Below are 21,874 nucleotides of genomic sequence, written 5' to 3' on the forward strand. Positions count from 1 at the left end.
CAGTTAGCTTTTAATAAAAGACACTTAGTATTTTATTTGGCTCATCTGCATTCATTTCCTCATCAGTATTCTCTCTCACCCCAGATACTGTATTTTATATAATGAATGGCTCCAGTGTTTTCTCTGGAACAAACTTGCCTTAAGCTAAGTCCGCGCACATTTGATTGACTGGGTTGATTTTTTTGCTTGTTTGTTTTTTTAAAAAGTTTCCATCTGTTTTCTCTCAGGAGATTTTTTCCTCCTAAATTTCCTCTAGAGACCCTTACCACAAGTTTACCGTATGCCAGAAATAATAGTTTTTTTTATGAAATACTCATAATTGAGTTGATACCTGTGTTGTGCTCTCTCCACTGATACGGTCTGGTTATGTTAAGTCCAGCATATCATCCTCCAGTGCAGGTGAGAGTGCTTTCCAAGCCCCTCTATTAGTAGCCCAAGAACCCCATAACCTCTATTTGGATTTGGCAGGGGGCATGTGGAATAGTGGAGGATGGGAAGGAAATTAAACACCTCCCTCAGCTAACCAGGGTGGGGGGGAGGGAGTGTATATTTTGTGTGTGTGAATGAGAGAGCAAGCATTTTATCCCATTAACGTGCTCTGAGAAAGACAATCCAAGCTAAATAGCAGAGAGAGATTGGAGTAAATTGGGGAATAGTCTCCCCAGGGAAATGGCAGGAGACCCATCACTTGAGACATTTAAAAATTAGCCTTGATAAAGCACTAAAAAAAAAAAAAACCCTGTACAGCACGATCCTGCATCAGCAGAGGAACTGACTAGATGACCTAAAGAGTCTCTTCATTTCTAATTTCTAGGACACTTATTACATCTCTCTCAGGCCAATGAGGCCTGGGGGGACAGCTCCTTCCAGAGACCACCCAGCCCACTTGTGATGCAGCCACAAGCAATATAAGTCACTCCACTCGCAAGGGTGGTCTGAGTGCACTGTCATGATGGCCAGCCCAGCACCAGACTTTGATCTCTTGTAACACAAAATGGAGTACTTTTTGATTCAAGGACTAGAATTCAAGACAAAGCAGAGGTTCCAAGAGTAACCGTATGCTTCAATGCAGCTTCCTTGAATTAATGCACTGCTGTGTTACTTTACAGTTATGATTATTGGATTGTTTGGGTTTAGTGCTTAAATCCCTTTCTAGTTATCATCATCACACGAAAATGTAACTACCTGACCCTATTCAGACCACTCATATAGGGCATGTCTACACTATCATTTTAAACTGTGTCTGAGGGTTAGGTTACTACAGGGGTAGGCAACCTATGGCACATGTGCCGAAGGCGGCATGCGAGCTGATTTTCAGTGGCACTCACGCTGCCCAGGTCCTGGCCACCGGTCCAGGGGCTCTGCATTTTAATTTAATTTTAAATGAAGCTTCTTAAACATTTTAAAAACCTTATTTTCTTTACATACAACAATAGTTTAGTTATATATAGACTTATAGAAAGAGACCTTCTAAAAACGTTAAAATGTATTACTGGCACGTGAAACCTTAAATTAGAGTGAATAAATGAAGACTCGGCACACCACTTCTGAAAGGTTGCTGCCCCTGGATTACTACATAGTTATCCCTTGTTCTAGTTACAACATTTGTACACTCTGTAGCATACATGGGATCCTAACCAACTTCCCAAACCATGGTAAAGCCTTGGACATGATTTGCTCAAGACTTTGTCTGGAACTTAGCTGTATCCCCATCACACTATCAAATGAAACCATGCTGTAACTGGGTCCCCAACACATAGCATGATGGGAATCTTCCGCAGCGATCATTTACAATGGTGCTTGGAGGGTGAGGGGGAAGGAAAAGCCCTGGTTGGCTCTCATCTCTCTCCCTCCCCTCCTCTGAATGTTTTCTCACTGTCCCCCACCCCACTCCCTGCCACTGCTTTTTCTCATTTCTGTTTCTCCCTTATGCCTCAGTTATCTATGGGCCCATCTAGAGTGTACATCATCAGATGGTTTTACACAATTTTTATTCTGAACATTCTTTCCTCTCTGCTGATTGACTATTTGCTCCAATAATCCCCATCCTCACAGTCTCTTCACTGGAGCACCCTCTCCCATGCTCTTCCATTCTTTGTCCCCCATCCTCTTACCTCCCTTTCTTTGTTTTTATTCCTTTAGCTAATCCCTGTCAGACTGTCTATTATGAACCCCAAGTTCGCAAATATCACGAAACTGGCTCAGAATATCAGGAAATTGCCTTAAGATCATGGATTTTTTAAAGAAAATAATACATTTTGACTGTCTTTTTGGCCTTCTGGTTTTTGAGACTTCAGAGTTTACGTTTTCCTGCTTTTCTCCACAACCACGAGGCTAAAACCTTTCATTTAAAAAAAAAAAAAAAATAGTAACCTGAGATTTTCACACACATGCCTCCAGGAGCTGGGGCTTTAAGAAAAGCACTACATGTAGCAGTGCTCCTGACAAAATTGTGAGACTTGGCAGAACAGCTGTCTTTCCTTCTCTCCCACCCCTGGGCCTAAAGTATATTATATTTAAACATAAATAATCAAATTTAGAAAACCCACCAATAATATATATATATATATATATATATAAACTACTATGTTCTACTTGTATATTATATGCTTTTCCCTCACTCTCTGTCGACCTTCATAGGCAGTGTGGTCTAGTGGATAGAACACAGGATTAGAACTCAGGAGTCCTGGGTTCTATTCAGGGGTCAGCACCACCATGTTGCGCAATGGACACTTGACAAAATTACCGGACTTAGTGACTGACATTGGCGGAGGGGGCTCCAGGCTGAGGCAAGGGTTGGTGTGTGGGAAGGGATGTACGGGCTCTGGGTGTGGGTTCTGGGGTGGGGTCAGAAATGAGGGGTTCATGGAGGGGGCTCCGGGCTGGAGCAGGAGGTTGGGGGGGGGGGGTGAGGGCTACAGCTGGGGTGGTGGGGCTGAGGGACTTGGGGGGGCAGGAGGCTGCTCCAGGCTGGGACCAACGGGTTCAGAGGGCAGCAGGAGGAGCAAGGCTGAAGTTGAGGGCATGGGAGGGGGTCAGGGGTGCATGCTCCAGGCGGCGCTTACCTCAAGCAGCTCCCGAAAGCAGCAGCATGTCCCCCCTACGGGGAGGCACGGCCAGGTGACTCTGCGTGCTGCCCCATTTCCCACAACTCCCATTGGCCACGGTTTCCAGCCAATGGGTTGATAGCCATGGAGTCAGAGCTCGGGGAAGGGGGACGGAGGCAGCGTGCCTGCAGAGCCGCCTGGCCGCGTCTCTGCCAGCAACAGCAGGGATGGTGAGCGCCCCCACGGACCTCAACATTTTTACCATGGACACTTGTGTTCGTGTACGGACACGCTGCCGATCCCTGGGTCTATTCCCAGCTCAGGCACTATCCTGTTATGTGACCTTGGGCCAGTCACATCTCCTCTCTGTGTCTCAATTTACTCATTTGAAATATGGGGATAATTATAATGACCTCCTTTTGTAAAGCGCTTTGAGATCTACTGCTGAAAAGTGCTGTATAAGAACTAGATCAGGGGTCGGTAACCTTTCAGAAGTGGTGTGCCGAGTCTTCATTTATTCACTCTAATTTAAGGTTCTGCGTGCCATTAATACATTTTAACGTTTTTAGAAGGTCTCTTTCTCTAAGTCTATAATATATAACTAAACTATTGTTGTATGTAAAGTAAATAAGGTTTATAAAATGCTTTAAGAAGCTTCATTTAAAATTAAATTAAAATGCAGAGCCCCCCGGACCGGTGGCCAAGACCCAACAGTGTGAGTTCCACTGAAAATCAGCTCACATGACGCCTTTGGCACACGTGCCATAGATTGCCTACTCTGAGCTAGATATTATTACTTAGATAATAACAGATTTTTTTAAAAACAAAAAACCACACCCAGACTTATGGCTGAGCCAGACTGATGTACTAAAACAAAGCTCTGTCTTTTTCAGCTATTTCTCATAGCTTTTGACCCAGCGGGTTTTCTTTACTCTTGCTGGCTTATGTTGCGGGACTGAGGGTTGTTTTAATGTGCTAAAACAGCAAAAAAAGACAAGTGTGGTGAAGTCTTAGAGCTGACTGGGGCCTGCCATATTCCCATGTGCCTGGAGCTTTGCGCAAATTATAATGAGTATTTCCAGACAAAATACTGGTTACTTGAGAAGGAAAAAGAGCAAGAAGGGTAAATAACAGTAGAGATACCACAGATATTATTTTTCTTTCTGCAGATGTACCAAGAAACAAATACCCAAGCTCTAGGTCTCTGTATACAAATATTTTAAAATACAAAAAATGAAATAAGAATCCATAATGCAAATACTTGATTGCTCAAGGCCAATGCTCTCAAAAATAATCCACTTAACAATTCAGAATGCCTCATCAATAATACTCCACAACCTGCAATCACCAATTCCTCATGTCACTCCTTCCTGAAAAGCCTGAGTAAGCAGATAAGTCGCGCAGCATGCCCTGATAGTGAACAAACATGGACACTATGGGTACAAGCCTGGATCTGAGCCCAGGCTCAAGCCAAACCTCACTTATGACCGCACTACAAATGTGCTAACCTAGGGCTCACACCCAAGGTCCCAGGACCCTGCAGGGCTGGAGAGTTCAAGCCCATGATAAGCTGGGACCAAAGGTCCCAGGCTCTATTGCTTTCCTGTATGCAAGCAGCCCCAGCTTGACTTGGGTCCTGAAAGTCCTCCAAATGTATCCCAGAATGCCTGGCAGCAAAGGAGCAGGGCTGCAGGCAGCCAGCCCAGTGTCCAAGTACCATTACTGCCTGACCGAGCATGCTATCCCTTCCTGCTCCAGCTCCTCCTCACTGCTGTGCGGAGTTTGCCCCAAGCAGGGAACAGAGCTGAAGGTCGAAGGAGGCTTCCAGATGTCGGGATGTTGGAGGAGGGGGTGGTCATCCCTCCCCTGGGTGTGCTGAGCCGGGAGCCCTGCCACTCCCCCTCCCTGCAGGGTGGTGCTTGGTTCCCACTCTGCTCTCTGACCCTTACGCTTGGGACCCACCTGCTTTCCATGGGGCTGCGTGAACTGTCAGGCCGGTGAGTGGGAGCCAGCCCCAAAACTTCCCTGCAGCCTCCTGCATCAGCAGCCCTGGTACCTCACTGCAGGGAAGTTTTAGAGCTGGCTCCCACTCACTGTCCTCACAGTGCACACAGCCCAAAGAGGGTGGGACCAAGCGGCTGCCCTGCAGGAAAGGAGGCAGCAGAGCTCCCAGCTCAATACAGCTGTGGGAGGGATGACTCCCAACACCCCAGCCGCTCCCCATCCCTACAGAGCAGCTGCTTGGTTCCGCTCCACTCTCTGTCCCTTGCTCCTGGGCCCCCCCTGATGTTGGGGGATGGGAGGCACTTTGCATGGCACTTTGGGATATGTTTACTTTGAGTTGGGTCTGTGCACTGCAGTGTGGACACCAGAGCCCTAGGTTCAAGCACACATTAGAAAATTTTTAACCTAGGGTTAAAATGCATTGTAGACACTCAAGCCCAGAGTTCCCTGACACAGGTCAGCTGACTCAATTCCCACTAACGCTGGACTTACACGGCAGAGCATGTTGAAACAGTCAAACCTCAAAGAGATATCATCAGTGATTTCAAACTGTGTGAAACGAAAAGCAAGACCAGGAAGGCAGAGTCTTTTCCATTCCAGTTCTCTGGGCTGGCCAACCCAATCTACTGGTTTCAACTAATACCTCTGAATGTTTTGGATAGCCAATAGGATAATTCAGTTTACATATCTAGAGATGCTAAATAAAAGAAATCCAAGTATTTGCAGTAGGCCCTATATTTCCCTATAGAGAGAGTATACTGCGAATACTGGGGTAAATTAATTTAGTTATTTACGGTAAAATTGGCAAATTTCTAAGGGTAAGCAGTGTATTCTTTCTCCCCCCTTAAAGAAAGATTAAAATATTACCTGATATCCAAACAGGGAACAAAACAAACAACAGCATCCAATAGTAAAAACTTTGAGGGACAGGGACGAAACTGAGCAGATTTGGGAGATTTTGGCCCAGATCCACAAAGGTATTTAGGTTCCTTACTTCCAGTGAAATCAATAGAAGTTAGGAGCCTAATAAACTCTCAGGATCTGGGCCTTTGTAATTAGAAAATTTTAAGGACCAAAAAAAAAAAAAAAAAAAAAAAAAAAAAGGCAACTGTAATGTTTGTTACTGGAAACTGGAGTATGCTGTACTGCTTTCCTGATGAACAGTTATGTGCTGTGCTTTATGGCTGAAAAACTAATGACGCAGTTAACCAGGAAAGCTAGCAGAGGCATATGTGCACAGAGCAAAACTGTACCAGTTTTTAAAAATTATATGACCAGCCAAAGAATTTTCTCTCTCTCAAAACACTATCCCTTCAGCCATACATAAAACTATAAGGGGCATTGCCCCTCGGGCAACTTTGCATAAAATGAAAGACTACATTTTTACAGTGTTCTCTTACAACTGTAAAATCCATAGATATACCAGCAAACTGGCATCGTCCTGGGAAAGTGGACTCCACCTAGAATGCATAGCTTTACCAATCTGTGTCAAAAGGCTCCTCAAGATTTTAAACTAGACTTTTATAGATTAAGGATGTTCTATCAGTGAATAGCCTGGCACCAAGAGTAAATCCTGTCTTTCACCAGTGCTACTTCAATCTGGATAAAGCATTTAAAATAGTTATGGCATGCAATAAATGTCAACTGGAGTTTGCTAGAAACTAACAGGAAATGCTAATCATAAGATAAAATGTGTGTCTGTTTTCATTTATAAGAAGGTTGTTGAGTAGTGAATCATGGGAATGACTCAATGAAGTGCAAAGTAGAAAAATGGAGTGAGTGGAGGGAGAAAAAAACAAAACATATCCCATGGGTCACCAATACCTGATCTTTCAGAATGAAATTGCTAATATGTATTGTTTATTCATGGCACGAGACCAATTTACTCACATATATTTTAGTAGGTCACATCACTTTTTGTTACCGTGACCTAGTGTGCTAGTGTTAGGACAAGCTAGTTATTAAAATAATTTAAACAGAGAACAACTCTGAGTCTCAATAGCCAAAAACGTTGAAAAATAGCCTGTTTTTGCATTGTGCATCATATTGCAGCAAGTGCTAGTGGCTGATTGATTTAAAGAGTAACACAAAAATGTTGAGATGTACTCTTCTGCAGTTCCCCCCCCCCCCCCCCCCCCCCAAACCATCTATTGCAGCTCTAGGGAATGGTTTCAATTTTAAAAAATATTAGCTCCATAATTTCTCCAGTGAGTAAACATGTAATGAGTACAATAGTAAACAGATTAGAACAACATGAAGAAGGGTCTTTCTTTGCTGCCTGTCCTCTTTATAACTCGGACAAATTTACTACTTTGTGTTTTAGAATCCCAAACTAAATGAAAAACAGAGATAGGATCACCTTATTTGCCACTATTATTCAAAGCAAAGAATGGAAGAGGAAGTCCCTCTCAGTTCACTGTCTTCCTATTCCCTCCTACAGTGCTCTTCCCCTCCTCCTTTTTCATCTTTGGTTCCTGTACTCTCACCCCAGATAGTTTATTCTGATCACAGAGACACTGATTTTACACTTCTGTAACTACTGACTTAAATGAAGTTCTCTTCCCCAGCTCCTCTTTCCCTATTTCCTGCCATCTTCTGCTGCTTTACATATCTGCATATATTATCTGAGGCATTTTGTGAACCACAATATTCACAATGCACTTACCTGTGGCTACAATGGATTTTACCTTTAATTTTTTATTACAAAAGCAAAACAAAATATAACCATGAAGTTTTAATACTGTATTCTTAAAATTAACACAATTCTTTACACTCATAGAACCTTACATTCAAGGAACCCTAAATCACTTTAAAAATATTAACTTTCACAACAACCCTTAAGGATTACAACACATATTTTAAGCAGAGGAAAATGGGAGGCACAGAAGTTAAGCAACTTGCCCAAGGCCAGGAAGAGAGCCTGACAAAAGCAAGGAATAGAACTCAGGGTTGAAATCTTGGCCCCCTCTGACATCTATCAGTGTTTTGTCAGGGATTTCACCACAGACATTTTTAAGACTTGTCTCTTATTTTTACCATGTGGTCTCGCTACCTAATAAACCAGTACAACCACCAGCTATCGCTGATATGCTACAATTCCACATTTGTGCTTTTTAAAAAGTTGTACACACAACAAGTATGTAACATCACATTAATCATTAAGGTTAAGAAAGATAGCCATATATAACAAGACTTCTCAGTAAGAGCAATGCCATTTGATCCTTGTAGAATAGATTTTTTTTTTTTACTGACACCCAAGTTACTGCAGATTCCTTTTTCTTTCGTAAAGGGCTTCATACATTTCATAGAAATGAGAAGTGGAAAACATCATTCTGTATTCTACATTTTTGATTACCTATCCAGCGTAATTTTACATGTAAACAAGTTTTGTTTAAATCAGAAAACTCTTGGATGTGACACTGTATCCATGAAAACAGGGTGGTTTGTAACAGAAGTTAAGCTGCAATTTTTATACTTCAGGCCAGAGGATGCTATTGTTATCCTCTAAGTTGAGGGCTCCTCACGTTTGAAGTAGCAACATGAACTCAGAAGCTGATATGTAATTAGACAAGGAAACAAGGGGCACATACAGAAGGTATTGTACTGAAACATACTCTCCTTCATCCTGATTACCCCTGCTTAGAAAGGATTGGCCTGCATGTCAACTTACATATTTTACTTTTTTTTTTTATTAAATTCCTCTCCTCTTTGAAAGAGAATTTTTCCCTGTTCTTAGATTATGAAGGACCAGACAGGACCATTGTGATCATCTAGTGCCTCTGGTTTGCTCTCCAGCAGAACATAGACATAAGGCTTCCCTAAATTAATTCCTATTTGGACTACAGTATATCTTATAGAAAAGCATCCACTCTTGACTTCAAAATTTGCATTGATGGCAAATCCATCACAATCCTTGGTAAATTGTTTCAATGGTTCATTACCCCCATTGTTTCACCTTACTTTTAGCCTAAATTTGACTAGCATCCTCTTCTAGCCATTGAATCTTATACGTTTGTAAACTAGATTGAAGAGCCCTCTATTACCAAATTTTGTCCTCCATGCAGATACTTACAGATTGTGATCAAGTCACTCCTAAAGATTCTTTTTGACAAACTAAATAGATTGAGCTCCTTGGGTCTAGTGATAGACCCAAGGAGTGATATAAGGCTTATGTGATATAAGGCTTATGTGACCGAGTACTGAGAGCCAGGAACTGACCAAGCCCTCGGATCACTTCAGCATTAATTAGTACCCCTAGATCGGATTGGGGTCTGATGAACTACAAAGCTAATTATCTGTTACCTGAGAGGGTAGTTAAAAAGCACTGGAAGAAAATGCAGGGGCAAGAGGGGAGGTTGTAGAGGCCAGAGGAAGTAAGATCTCAGGGTGGTGAGATCTCTTTCTTTCCCTTCCTGGAGAAAGGGTGGACCAAAGAAAACTGCAGACAGAATTGATGCACGGGATAATGATTGTGGTTTGGTGGAGGTAATATAAATAAAACTCAAAGAACTGTTAAACAGAAAGTAGAGCCTGCCCTGTTACAGCATGTTTTCCAATCCTTTAATCATCCTTGTGGCTCTTCGCTCAACCCTCTCCAAATTATCAACATCCTTCAAGTGTGGACACCAGAACTGGACACAATATTCCAGCAGCAGTTGCCCTAGTGTCTAACACAGCGGTAATGTAATCTTCCTACTCCTTCTGAATGTTCCACTGTTTATACACCATAACACCTACATCCTTTTTAGAATCACTACTTCCCAGGATAGATTGCCCTAGCCTATAAATATGTCTTACATTCTTTGTTCCTAGATGTATGACTTTTCATTTGGCTGTAGTGAAACACATAGTTTGCTTGCACCCAGCTTACCAAGCAATCCTGAGCGCTCTGTATCAGTGACCTGTCCTCATCTTTATTTACCAACCCTCCTATCTTTGTGTCAGCTGCAAACTCTGGCAGTGATGATTGTTTTCTTCCAGGTCATTAATAAAATGTTAAATAGCATACAGCTAAGAACCAACCCTTGTGCTATCCCACTATAAACACACCTGCTCAGTGATGAATCCCCATTTACAATTGCATTTTGAGACCTATCATTTAGCCAGTTTTTAAATCCATTGAATGTGTGCCATGTTTATTTTATATACTTCTAGTTTCTTAATCAAAATGTTGTGTGGTACCAAGTCAAGTGCCTAACAGAAGACCAAGTATATTACATTACATGAACACCATGATCTTTTATCAACCAAACTTGTAGTCTCATCAAAAATAGTTATCAAGTTAGTTTGACAGGATCTATTCTCCATAAACCCAGGCTGACTGGTATTAATTATATTAACCTCCTTTAAACCTTTATTAATCCATTCTTTATCAGCAGTTTCATCAATTTTGCTCAGTATCGACATTAAGCTGACAGGCCTATAATTACCCAGATCAACCCATTTACCCTTTTTAAGTGTTGGCACATTAGCTTTCTTCCAGTCCTCTGGAACCTCCTCACTGTTCCAGGACATATTGGAAAACCAGCAGTAACAGTCCAACCAGCTCCTCGGAGAGCTCTTTTAAAACTAAATTAGGAGATAGTACCTGTGACCCTTGCTTCCCCATCGGAGCTCTTGTTACTGAAGTTGAAGAAGGGGAAGTTTTTACTTTTTTTTTTTTTACGAGTGAAACATGGTTGGGAGGAATGGCAAGCAAGTGGCACTCATGTCTGGTCCTGGCATCCTGAAGGCAACAGATGGAGTATAGAGGTTTGCATAAGTGAGAAAACATCTGAACCGTTGGGAGTCAGTAACTGTACAGCATTCCTGCCCTAATTAGCTCACACAATTACATTTCAATAAACTAAATGTAACCATTTACCACATTTTTAATCATTTCTTTTATATTTAAAAATGGAAGGACCATTAGACATATTATACAGATTCTGTGGTTTCCAAGTCAGCAGAACTTGACGTCTATGAACGTCAGGTAATTGTGTATATTTTTGCAAAAAGAAAAAAAAAGTCAGTATGGATTAAATTAGAGCTTCATTAATTCTTCATTGCTGCCCAAGACCAAGTGATTGCTGAGAAAATGAGCAGATAGTCAGAGTATCTTTCACAGAAACAATGCATTAATTCCCAAGTTTATTTTAAAAAGGAGGAAGCAACTTCCACATTAATTGCTAAGCAGTTCAAAAAATAATAATGTGATTGTTAGATTTTTCTTGCTGTAACTATCTGCTATTATCAACAATGTGTCATTTGAACCCTGATGAACTCTGGTAAGGCCCAAGACTGTAACAGGAGCTATACAGTTTGACTACAAGCCCTGATCAAGGGCCAGTACACTGAGAGTCACAATCTCCCTCCTAGTTCCTTTGCTGCTTCAGGGAGTAGTAACTGTGATGAATCTAAATCTAGTGTAGTATATATTCCAGTTAAACTGGCTAGCACATATGCAAGGTTCTGATCCTCCCAAGTGCATGATATGGGAACATATCAACTCTGCAGAACCCACTTGCCTTATCATGCAGACAGCCATAATGCTGGTGGTTGGCACAGGAGTGTAATGGGGGGCCTGAGTCACTGCATTATCCAGGTCACAATTTGGCCCTGACTTAGCTGCACTCTTTTATTTCATTTTTATGAAAGTGACAATGTGGCTCTCATATATATGTGTTAAAATGTTTTGTTCTTATTTTTAGTTTCTTTAGGAGAAATCACTGCCATGCACTCAGTTAAATAAATTCTAGTTAATTGTATTGTATCTAGAAAAGTGTACAATTTGTCCTTTCGGTGCATATACAGTAATGCCAGGGATTTATTTTTGAAAAACAAAATCTAAAAACATTAACACTTTTCCCCAAGTGATTTAGATTTTGTTTTTCAAAAATAAATCCCTGGCATTACTGTATATGCACCGAAAGGACAAATTGTACACTTTGCTAGATACAGTACAATTAACTAGAATTTATTTAACTGAGTGCATGGCAGTGATTTCTCCTAAAGAAACTAAAAATAAGAACAAAACATTTAATTCCCGAACTAACATAATGGCTAATCCAGAGTTTGTAATACTAATGGGGCTATTTCTAAAATAATCAAAGACAACTTTTTAAAACCACTAAAATGGCTCATGTTAGTTGGCTGAACTTTTAACATGAGGGAAAAGTCCACTCATGCTGATTCACCTTGTCAATTACAGGAAGAGTTAATAGCTAGAGGCTCACTTGAGCTATTAACTACAACATGTAACACTTATTAACAACATCTGTCTCACAATCATAGAATTACAGTATAGGACTTTATCTTCATTTGGATTTACTGTGTTTAAACGCCCCCAATGCATGGATTTTTCTAAAATCACCACATGCAAATGGGATATGTGAAAAAAAAATCAGATATCCATTAAAGAATATATACGTTTTCTTGAATAAATTAAGCTTATTTTCCAGTCATTCCAAACCCTCAAGCCAGTTGGTTGGTGTAATCTGCTCTAGACTCAACTGTGCCTGTGTATTTTGGCACAGTCTCAAAACTTTGAGGTTATTCTTTGATTTATGTGCCAAAAGTCCACAGATAAAGAACTAGTGACAGGCTGATAGCTTCAGCCTTTACATGGGATGTATGAACAGACTTGCCCCTCACCCACTTTCTGCATTTACTCAAGGAAGACTGTGTCACATCAAGATCAAGTTATCCAATTAGCCTATTGTTAGCATAACTTGATTGATAAGTCTATCAATTCACTGAAAGTCACCGAAAGTGCTCTTGCCTCTGTTAAAACATACATAACTTTTCTGTGTCTGAACCATGTGAAACATTTTTCTTAAATGTGCATTTTTCTACAGCGTGAAAAGCAATGTTTAAGCAATAATCACATGGTAGAAGATTGAAGGTAAGAGTCAGCAGAAGAAATCACAAATTTGTTTTTAATCAAAATAAAATAGGAGCACATCAGAAAAAACAGCAACAGATTTTGTATGAAAAAATTAAATGGTTTAACATAAGCAAAGCATGAATATGGGTATTAGCAGTGAAAGAGCCCTCTAGTCCCATTTTTTAAAATGAAAATGTATCTGAAAGTAGAAGCCTTTTATAAGATGACTTTGATTACAGTGGAAAGTCCGATAGTTCTGAATCTTCAGCCAATGTGTTATAGAATAAAATTAAAGAAAAAGAAAATTCAGGCTGAATATCCAGAAAGTTTCCTAAAAATGAGGTCTATTAGACTGTGCAATGTCTCTTAATAGAAATGGTGGAAGCATCTTTTGCTTGAGTCTTTTAAAACTAGACTGGGAAATACTTTAGTGAATGCACAGTAAAGGATCGTTCTTGAATTGGCAGGGAGTGAATTAATGCAGATGATCTCATAGATTTTTTCCAACATTGGCTTCTATGAGCTACGGAAGAGACTTATTAGATAATTAGGAATTGCCAAAGTCAGTTGCCTTTCATTGTTGGGCAAATGGTCTTTGTGAAGTTCTAATTTCTAGAATGTTTTGATATCCTTTTATATTAAAGGCATTATATAAATGTAACATTATTTGATTTGGTTATATTCATTATATATCAAATGAGAATATCATTTGAAAATTAAACTAACATGCTGGCTCTATTGGTTAGTGTAGTTTAATTCCCGTTTAAATATCCATAGTGGCAAAGAGAGCTTATACTGAGAAAAATGCAATAAATCTTATTTCCAGGAAGATAACTAACAGATCTGTAAAAAGCTGACTCACACCCGTTTATCAGTTTGATGAAGGACTTTAAGGAGGACCTTGCATTTTAGCTCCTCTTCCTTCAGCAGCAGTGTGGCCAAAAAAGAAGAAATATGCCTCAATTTCTTTAAGATAATAAGTTTTTTGGTACAAATGGATTAACTGGTTTAGACATACATTTCCAGGGGCATGGTGTGGTGGAGACAGTGGCTTTTCGATTGGAAACAGCTGTGAATAACCCAAGGCTGTAACATTTCTGGAGTTCTTCCAAATTCTAGTGGTGACCAGGGTTTGGAGGTTTGAGATCAACTAATACGAATATTGTTTTATTCAGTTAATTGATGATGGAAGAAGGGTTGTTTTTTGGAGGGGGGAGGGGGGGGGAGAGACAATCTGTCAGCTAAAGTGTGTTATGAAGTTTGCAAGGTATTTTGTGCTACAATATTTTTCAAAACACCACACTCATAAACCAAACAGGAAAAATCACTCAGAAGACCCACTACTTCCTCTCACCAATGGTGCCAGTTCTATTCAAGATACACACACTCATTCTCACCCGATTAAGAAAAGAAACTTAAGGCAGTAGTTATGTGCAAGGAGTAAATAGTACCTATACATTTTTTTTAAACACAAAAGAACAGCTACAAATTTCCCCAAACAAAATCTTATATATTTGTTACCAGCCTGAGGTTCACAAGCTTCATTATTAGTAAATATTATTCCAAGTATTCTTTAACAAGACAAAAGATCCAGCTAATATTGTAGCTTTCTGTTCCAGAAAGCATTGGAAAGACAAACCAAGAATCTGAATTCTTAAAGATCCAGTACAGATCATTTACTTTAAAAACATATTCATAGCATTTAGCAGATAATACACACTACAAATAGGTCTGCACTGCGACTCTCCCCAAACAAAATGAAGTATTTACAAGTGTATGCTGGTTAAGAATAAACAAGCAAAATTTTCAAGCTGACCTGTAGTAGTAATTTGCTGTAAGAATCTTGTTCTTCATATACCAAGAGAGTACATGAATGAAGGTAATCAGACAAACTTTCATCATTTGACTAGAGAATAGCATCTTTCCTCTTGGCTGGTCTGTTTGCATTACCTTTAGCTGCATATTCAGAGAACCTATACACACTGGGAAGTGCCAGCCACCATAAGAGAATTTGAAGTTTAAAGTAATTTATACCACATTTTTTAACTGTTTTATTACATCATGTTTTGAAGGAGTTAATTTTGTAATAAACTACCATGCACCGCTTAATGGTGAAAATTTACATGTATGGAGAAGCATGTACGTTAAAACATACAATGTACTTAACCTTAAAAGAATTAGGCATGATAAAGGGGAAATTATTTTCTTAGGAGCTAAGAAAAAATATTGAGTTTCATAAGATGTACTTAAAGATAACTGCACTGAGGGTGAAATCCTGGCTCCACTGAAGTCAACGGAAGTTTTGCCAATGACTTCTACGGAGCCAGGATTTCATCTTGAGTCTTTTAAAGAGGGAAGTTATTTACCTTTGTAACTGGAGTTCTTTGAGATGTGTGGTCCCTATGTATATTCCAGTGTGGGGTACGCATGCATGCACTTGAGACTGGAAAATTGTTGCAAGCAGTGTCAGTTGGTCCGTGCCTTGCCCCTGCTCTCCTCGTACTCTATACAGAGGGTAAAAGGGTGTGGGGGACTGACGGCTTCTTCAGTTCCTTCTCTATTGCAAATCTAGCCAAGATCCAAAACAGAGAGGAAGGACGACGGGTAGTGGAACACAGATAGGGTACATACATCTTAAAGAACTCCAGTTACAAAGGTAAGTAACTTCCCTTTTTTCTTTGAGTGCTGGTTCCAATGTCTATCTATTCCACTCTGGGTGACTGACAAGCAATACTCAGAGAGGAGGAGGGTGCAAGGATGCAGATAGTATAGCCACTTGTAAAACCGCTGCCCCAAAGGATGCATCTGCAGGGAGTCTTGAACTAAGGCTTAACGTCTCAAGAATGTGTGGCTGGAACTCCAAGTAGCTGCCCTGGAAATATCAAGCAGGGTTAGCTCTTGAAACAAGGCCACTGAAGCCATGTCTGCCCTTAGAAAGTGAGCCCTCCCCCCATGTCAGGGAGGAAGCTGTGTCAACTGATAACAGTATAGGATACAGCCAGAGATCCACTTAAAGATCCTCTAAGATGTGATAGTCTGACCTCAGCCTTGTTCTGCCACAGCAATGAAAAACCTAGGCAACATTCGGATCGGTTTTTTTCTTTGCAGATAGAACGTCAATGCTCATCACATGTCGAGGAAATGAAGTCTCCTCTCTTCACTAGAGGTACAGGGCTCTGGAAAAAACACAGGTAAGTGACTTGACTGGTTTACGTGAAATTCCGAAACTATCTTAGGCACGAATTTCAGGTGTAGGCAAAGCGAGACTTTGCCCTTATGGAATATTGCGTCCACCTACTTGTCTGGCTGAGGTGATAGTAATGAGGAAGGCATTCTTCACTGACAAGAGGGACATGGAACATGTAGCTCGTGGTTCAAAGGGTGACTTAGTGAGTGCTGAAAGCACTAAGCTAAGGTTCGCAATGGGGGGTTGGTTTCTTTACTGGCAGAAAAGTTCTGATCAGACCTTTTAAGAAGCAGGCTGTTACTGGGTAAGTAAAGATCGAGTGACTGTCTGATAGTGGGTGACAGATGCTGATTGCTGCTAGGTGAACCTCTACAGAACTAAGGGAAAGACCTGTCCTCTTGAGAGTAAGAAAACAATCTAAAATAGTTGGTATATCCACTGTTTTGGAGATACGTAATTTTGCAGGGCCCAGAGAAATGTTTCCATTTGACTAGGTAACATTTTCTGGTGAAGACCTTTCTGTTATTATTGAGAATGGTTTGCACCGCTTCAGAACAAGAACTTTCTAGGTGTGATTTCCATCCAATGAGGTAGACTTTTCCATGTTCAAACAGGGTATGTCTACACTGCAATTAAATGGCCATTGCTGGCCTGTGTCAACTGAATCAGGCTTCTGAGGACTCAGGTTAAGGGGCCATTTAATTACAGAGTAGACGTTCGGCTTGGGCTGGAGCCAGGATCTAGGATCTTGTGAAGTGGGAGGGTTCCAGAGCTCTGACTGCAGTCCAAGCCTGAGTCAGCTGAGGGTTTTAATTGCAGCGTAGACATACCCACAGACTCCTAGGGATGATACAAGATGAAACAACAGTGGAAGGGCTTCTAAGAATGTCCTGCCCATGAGAAGCCAGCCGTCTAAATACAGGAAGATGGTGAAGCTGCTCCATATGAATTCTGCTGCTACTATTAGAAACACTTTGGTGAAGAACCTGGCTGCAGTTGCTAAGCCAAATGGATGCACCCTGTATTGACCGTGGTTGAGATCCACCATAAATCTGAGGAATTTTCTGTGAGCAGGGTGAATGTCCATGTGAAAGTATGTATCTTTCATATTGAGAGATGTGAACCATATGCTCTTTTCCTGGGATTGTATTATATCAATGACAGTGTAACCATACAGAATTTTAATTTATGGAAAAAAAAGTTGAATTGTCACAGGTGAAGAATAAGCCTCCACCCTCACTTCTTCTTGGGAACTAGAAAACATTTTGTATAGAACCCTTTTCCTTGATGTTGAAGAGGCAATCACTCTATCGCTTCCCATTGGAGGACAGATTCCACCTCCTGGAGAAGGATCTTCTTGTGAGAATGGTCCTGGAAGTGGAATGTGGAAGGGTTTTTTTGAGGGAATAGGGAGAGGAACTTGATGGAATAACCAGAATGGATTATATCCAACACCAACTTGCCCATTGTTATTGCAATCCAGTTGTGAGAAAAGAGTAGACAGCCACGAAAGGATATGGGATGATTGGGTGGAAACAGCATCAACGGTGGTTCACAACTCCCGAATGCTGATGGCATTGCCACCAACCTCAATACAGTGTCAGCTGCATCAGCTGCAGACTGCAATGAAGTTCTAGCCACCAACATGCCTTCATTGATAAGGGCCTGAAATTGAGCCCTGTCCTCTGAGGTAGCTTGTTCTTAAATTTTTGGAATTTTGAGTACTTTAGAAAATTGTATTTAGTCAACAGCATTATATAGTTCAACATTCTAAAGTGAAGGCTAGTACATGTAAACACCTTTGTAAACACCTTTGTTGGTATTGGCAGATCCAGCACATATTCTTCCTCTTCTGTTGGGTCAGGAGGAAGCTCTGGTGGCTCTCTTGGAGGGCAGAGATTGTATGACTCCCTATTAGATCACACAGAACCTGGCTCTGACTGAAGCCTGTTAGCTTTTCCATGAGGTGCTTTTTCAGGAGGAATTCCTGTGCCTGTCGAGTCCAGCTAGGGAACAAGCGACAGATACTGCACCTGCTAGAAATACGCACTTCCCCAAAGCAGTATAAGCAGCACTGACTGAGAAGGTGTAAGGGAAGGAGACATGGTTTTTGAAGCCCGATGTTCTGGGCATAATCTAATTCCCATATCATGAACCAGAGGGGTTCCCCAAGGTGAAAAATCTAACTAACCACTAACTATACACTAAAACTATTAACACGGTACTTAAAGATAAAATTTTGAAATATTTACAGGTGTGAAGGCTGAAGAGAAAGCAGATGACCTGGACACTGGAGATTCCAACGCAGGCTGTGTGGCAGTAAGACAGAACAGGAGCAGTGGATGGTCCACCCCTCCCCTTATGCCCTCAGTGCAGAGCCTGAGGAGAGCAGGTGTGCAGGCACAGACTAACTGACACTGCTTGCAAGAATTTTCCAGTCTGAGGTGCATGGAGCACAGGTGCACTCCACAGCATAATACACATTGGACCAGCTTGAAGAAGTAGTGTATGCCAACAGTAAAGCACTCTTCCCCCTCCCCCCGCACATATATTATTGTACTCATTTATTTATTTTGTATAATGTTTAAAATGGCTTAAATATAGACCCAGTTAAAATGGTTTCTATCACAGTTTGGCCAGAAAGTATGAATGGAGTCAAAAAAGTTTTAAAACTATGCTCTAGATTAGTTAAGACAACCACTTTCTAAATAGCCATAAAAAGTGTTTTAGGTAGAACTGCCTTCAAATACCTTTCCTAGATACAGTAAAATATATAGTGAAGAGGGGGGCCTTAGATAAGTTAAGTTATACTGGCATGTTTAGTCACTCATCTCAAAGGTGACTGATGGAATTAACTTTCTGTATTTTCCCCAAATCATCTCTACAGTTAGAGGAAGATCACACAGACTGCTGAATATCATTGGAGGGAGAGTGGGTAGGGCCAGTGACCCACTCCATGGGTAGGGCCAGTGACTTTTTTAAAAGTAAAAGGCAAATATTGTCTCAATTTGTCAAGGATCCTCTCCAGAAGACTTAGGTCCACCCTGTTATAAGCAGAGTGGCCAGAGTCCACTCATACTAGCTGAGGAGATACATTTTCCACAGAGGTACTCTCAAAACATTTAAGTGATGCCGAGAATACATAAAACCACAATTGTGTTTCAGCCAGATAAGGACTATGCAAAGAGTTATGGTGTTGTTTTAATGTTACTTTGAGATAACATTAAGTTAAAAGATTGTTCTGTTTTGTGTAAAATATTGTGTTCCAATAAAACTGACCACTACACTCCAAAAAAATGTATTCCCTGTCATTTATGGAGCGTGGGAGAACTTGAAAACAAACAGAATTCAAAAGGTTCTTCCAAGCACAGCAGAGTGAGAAATCCTGAAATGCCCTAGAAACATCTCTGATTAACCCAAACCCCACTGCAGAACACCAATATTTTACAATTCTTGCTTTACAGGTAACCATTAATGAAGTAACTTGACTCCATATGACGTATTTTTGTCCAGAGAGTGAACTGGAATGTAAAAGTAAAAACTGAAGTTTTAATTACGCAAAAAGATTGGCTATGATTCTATGCATATCAGAGATGACCCCAGAGGGGAAAAAAAATATCACACAGCATGGTAAGGTTTACCAAGTTCCTAGAAAACTGATTGTATAGCTGCCTCTCAAATCTATATTACAGATAGATGCATGTATGAGGTAGAATGTGTGTGCCATCTCGTCTGCTGTGGTCAACCAACATTCTAAGCAAGTTCATAATTTGCCAAACCACCAACAAAACCAGTATCTGAAGTTTTAATCAATCATTTCCTGCAACCCAGCATCTTGTAAATTTGCAAGGACAAGCATCTTAACCACAGTCCTACTTAATGCTGATCTAGAAGAATGTGCTCAGACACACAAACACACATGAAGTTCCTAGGCTTTAGAATGTCAAAGTTTAAGATATATATTTAGTCTCTGTGACATGGAACAACTTTACATATTAATCGCTGTATGTGCAAGATATAACCCAGCTGTCTAGGGAATAACATATTTCAACTCAGCTCACTGTATCCTCCAACTTCAATAGTAACTGTGTGAGACTCAATGTAGTTGGTCTGTGCTAACCCACAACAAGAAAAACAACCAAGAATCCTAGAAAAATAATCTTGGGAACCATATTATACATTCTAAAAGTAGTCAAAAATAGCTCAGTGGTTTGAGCATTGGCCTACTAAACCCAGGGTTGTGAGTTCAATCCTTGAGGGGACCATTTAGGAATCTCAGGCAAAAATCTGTCTGGGGATTGGTCCTGCTTTGAGCAGGGGGTTGGACTAGATGACCTCCTGAGGTCCCTTCCAACCCTGATATTCTATGAAAAATGCACATTACTCCTAAAAAGAAAGGGCTGGCACAAAGTAAAACCTAGAATTTGATCATAAATCTGTGATTATAAACCTGTTTATTTGAACAGATAAATAAAGCATTTATATTCAGGCAAAACACTTCATTGTTCAAATCTAACCCACAAACATTAAAAAAAAGTAAAAATGCATAACACACACTGGCTGTTTGAAACATTTCTTAAAGAGTATCCAAACTTATTTGTATGCAACTTCTTTTTTTAAGAGAGGGGCGTGGTCAAGTTTCAGCAATCCCTTAAATAAAAGATACTCTATTGGTATATAGCATTTCACTATGTTAAACAAAAATGAAATTGCACAGTTCAATGACACCATATATCATACAGTAGTTTAGTGAACTATGAGCTCTCGCCGCCTTTCTGTTCTGTTTAGTTTAGCTGTTCCCAAGGCCATTAATATTCACTTGAACCTGTAAACTTCAAGGTCAAACGAAGGTGAAATGTAAGCAAACCATATGATATGAAGCACTTAACATGTGAGCCATTTTGGCAGTATTTGTATTTTTATATTCTTCCCTTTCAGGAATGTCAAGAGACAAAAGGAAGAAGACAGCATACAGTAACTAAAGCAGAATTTGTAATTCAGAGGATTTGGAGTGTGTTACTGGCATCTTTTAGAAAGGCACATTTTAAGACAGATGACAGTAGCCCCCTAAAGAAATTAGACTATTCAATGTGGTGCTATATCAGAGCAAATGGGTCAAGTTCTTAAGGAATTCTACCAACAGAACTATATTTTATAGGAAGAAATATAGAAACAACAGTGAAAATATGTATAGTGGTAGGGTTACCATATTTCAACAATCAAAAAAGAGGACACAGGGTGCCGCCCTAGCCCCGCCCCCTCCCCGCCCCCTCCCACTTCCCGCCCCCCTTCGAATCCCCTTACCCCCTACCTGTCCCCCCCCACCCTAACTGCCCCCAGGACCCCACCCCCATCTAAGTCTCCCTGTCCCCTGACTGCCCCAACCGCTCTCCACACCCCCTTCTCCCGACAGCCCCCCTCCCAGAACCCCTGACCAATCTAACCCCCCCCGTTCCCTGTCCCCTGCCTGCCCCAACCGCTCTCCACACCCCCTTCTCCCGACAGGGACTGTCTCTTATTATACATTTGTACATGCCTAATACAACAGGACTCCCGTCTCAGTTGGGGCCTCAAGGTAACAGTATAATATAAACAATGTTCAGTATAAAAAAAAGTATAAATTACAAGGAAACATCATACTTTAACTCTATTTTTAACCTCAGGATCCTAGGAACATTTAATATTAGGGCTTTTAGGACCTTGTGATATTCAGTGGAGACAGGGAGAGGGAAGGGCTTTGTTTGTTTACATATCAGGGTGTCTTTTCTTCAT

The 21,874-nt window shown here is 40.7% G+C and overlaps 1 protein-coding gene across 1 annotated transcript in view; it reads right to left on the bottom strand.

The window, feature by feature from the left end:
• The window catches only part of SCFD2 (sec1 family domain containing 2), a 296,694-nt gene that overhangs the window by 251,679 nt on the left and 23,141 nt on the right, over positions 1-21,874 (bottom strand). The gene's annotated exons all lie outside the window — the stretch shown is intronic.

Source organism: Malaclemys terrapin, chromosome 5, assembly GCF_027887155.1.
Source record: "Malaclemys terrapin pileata isolate rMalTer1 chromosome 5, rMalTer1.hap1, whole genome shotgun sequence".
Taxonomy (NCBI): domain Eukaryota; kingdom Metazoa; phylum Chordata; order Testudines; family Emydidae; genus Malaclemys; species Malaclemys terrapin.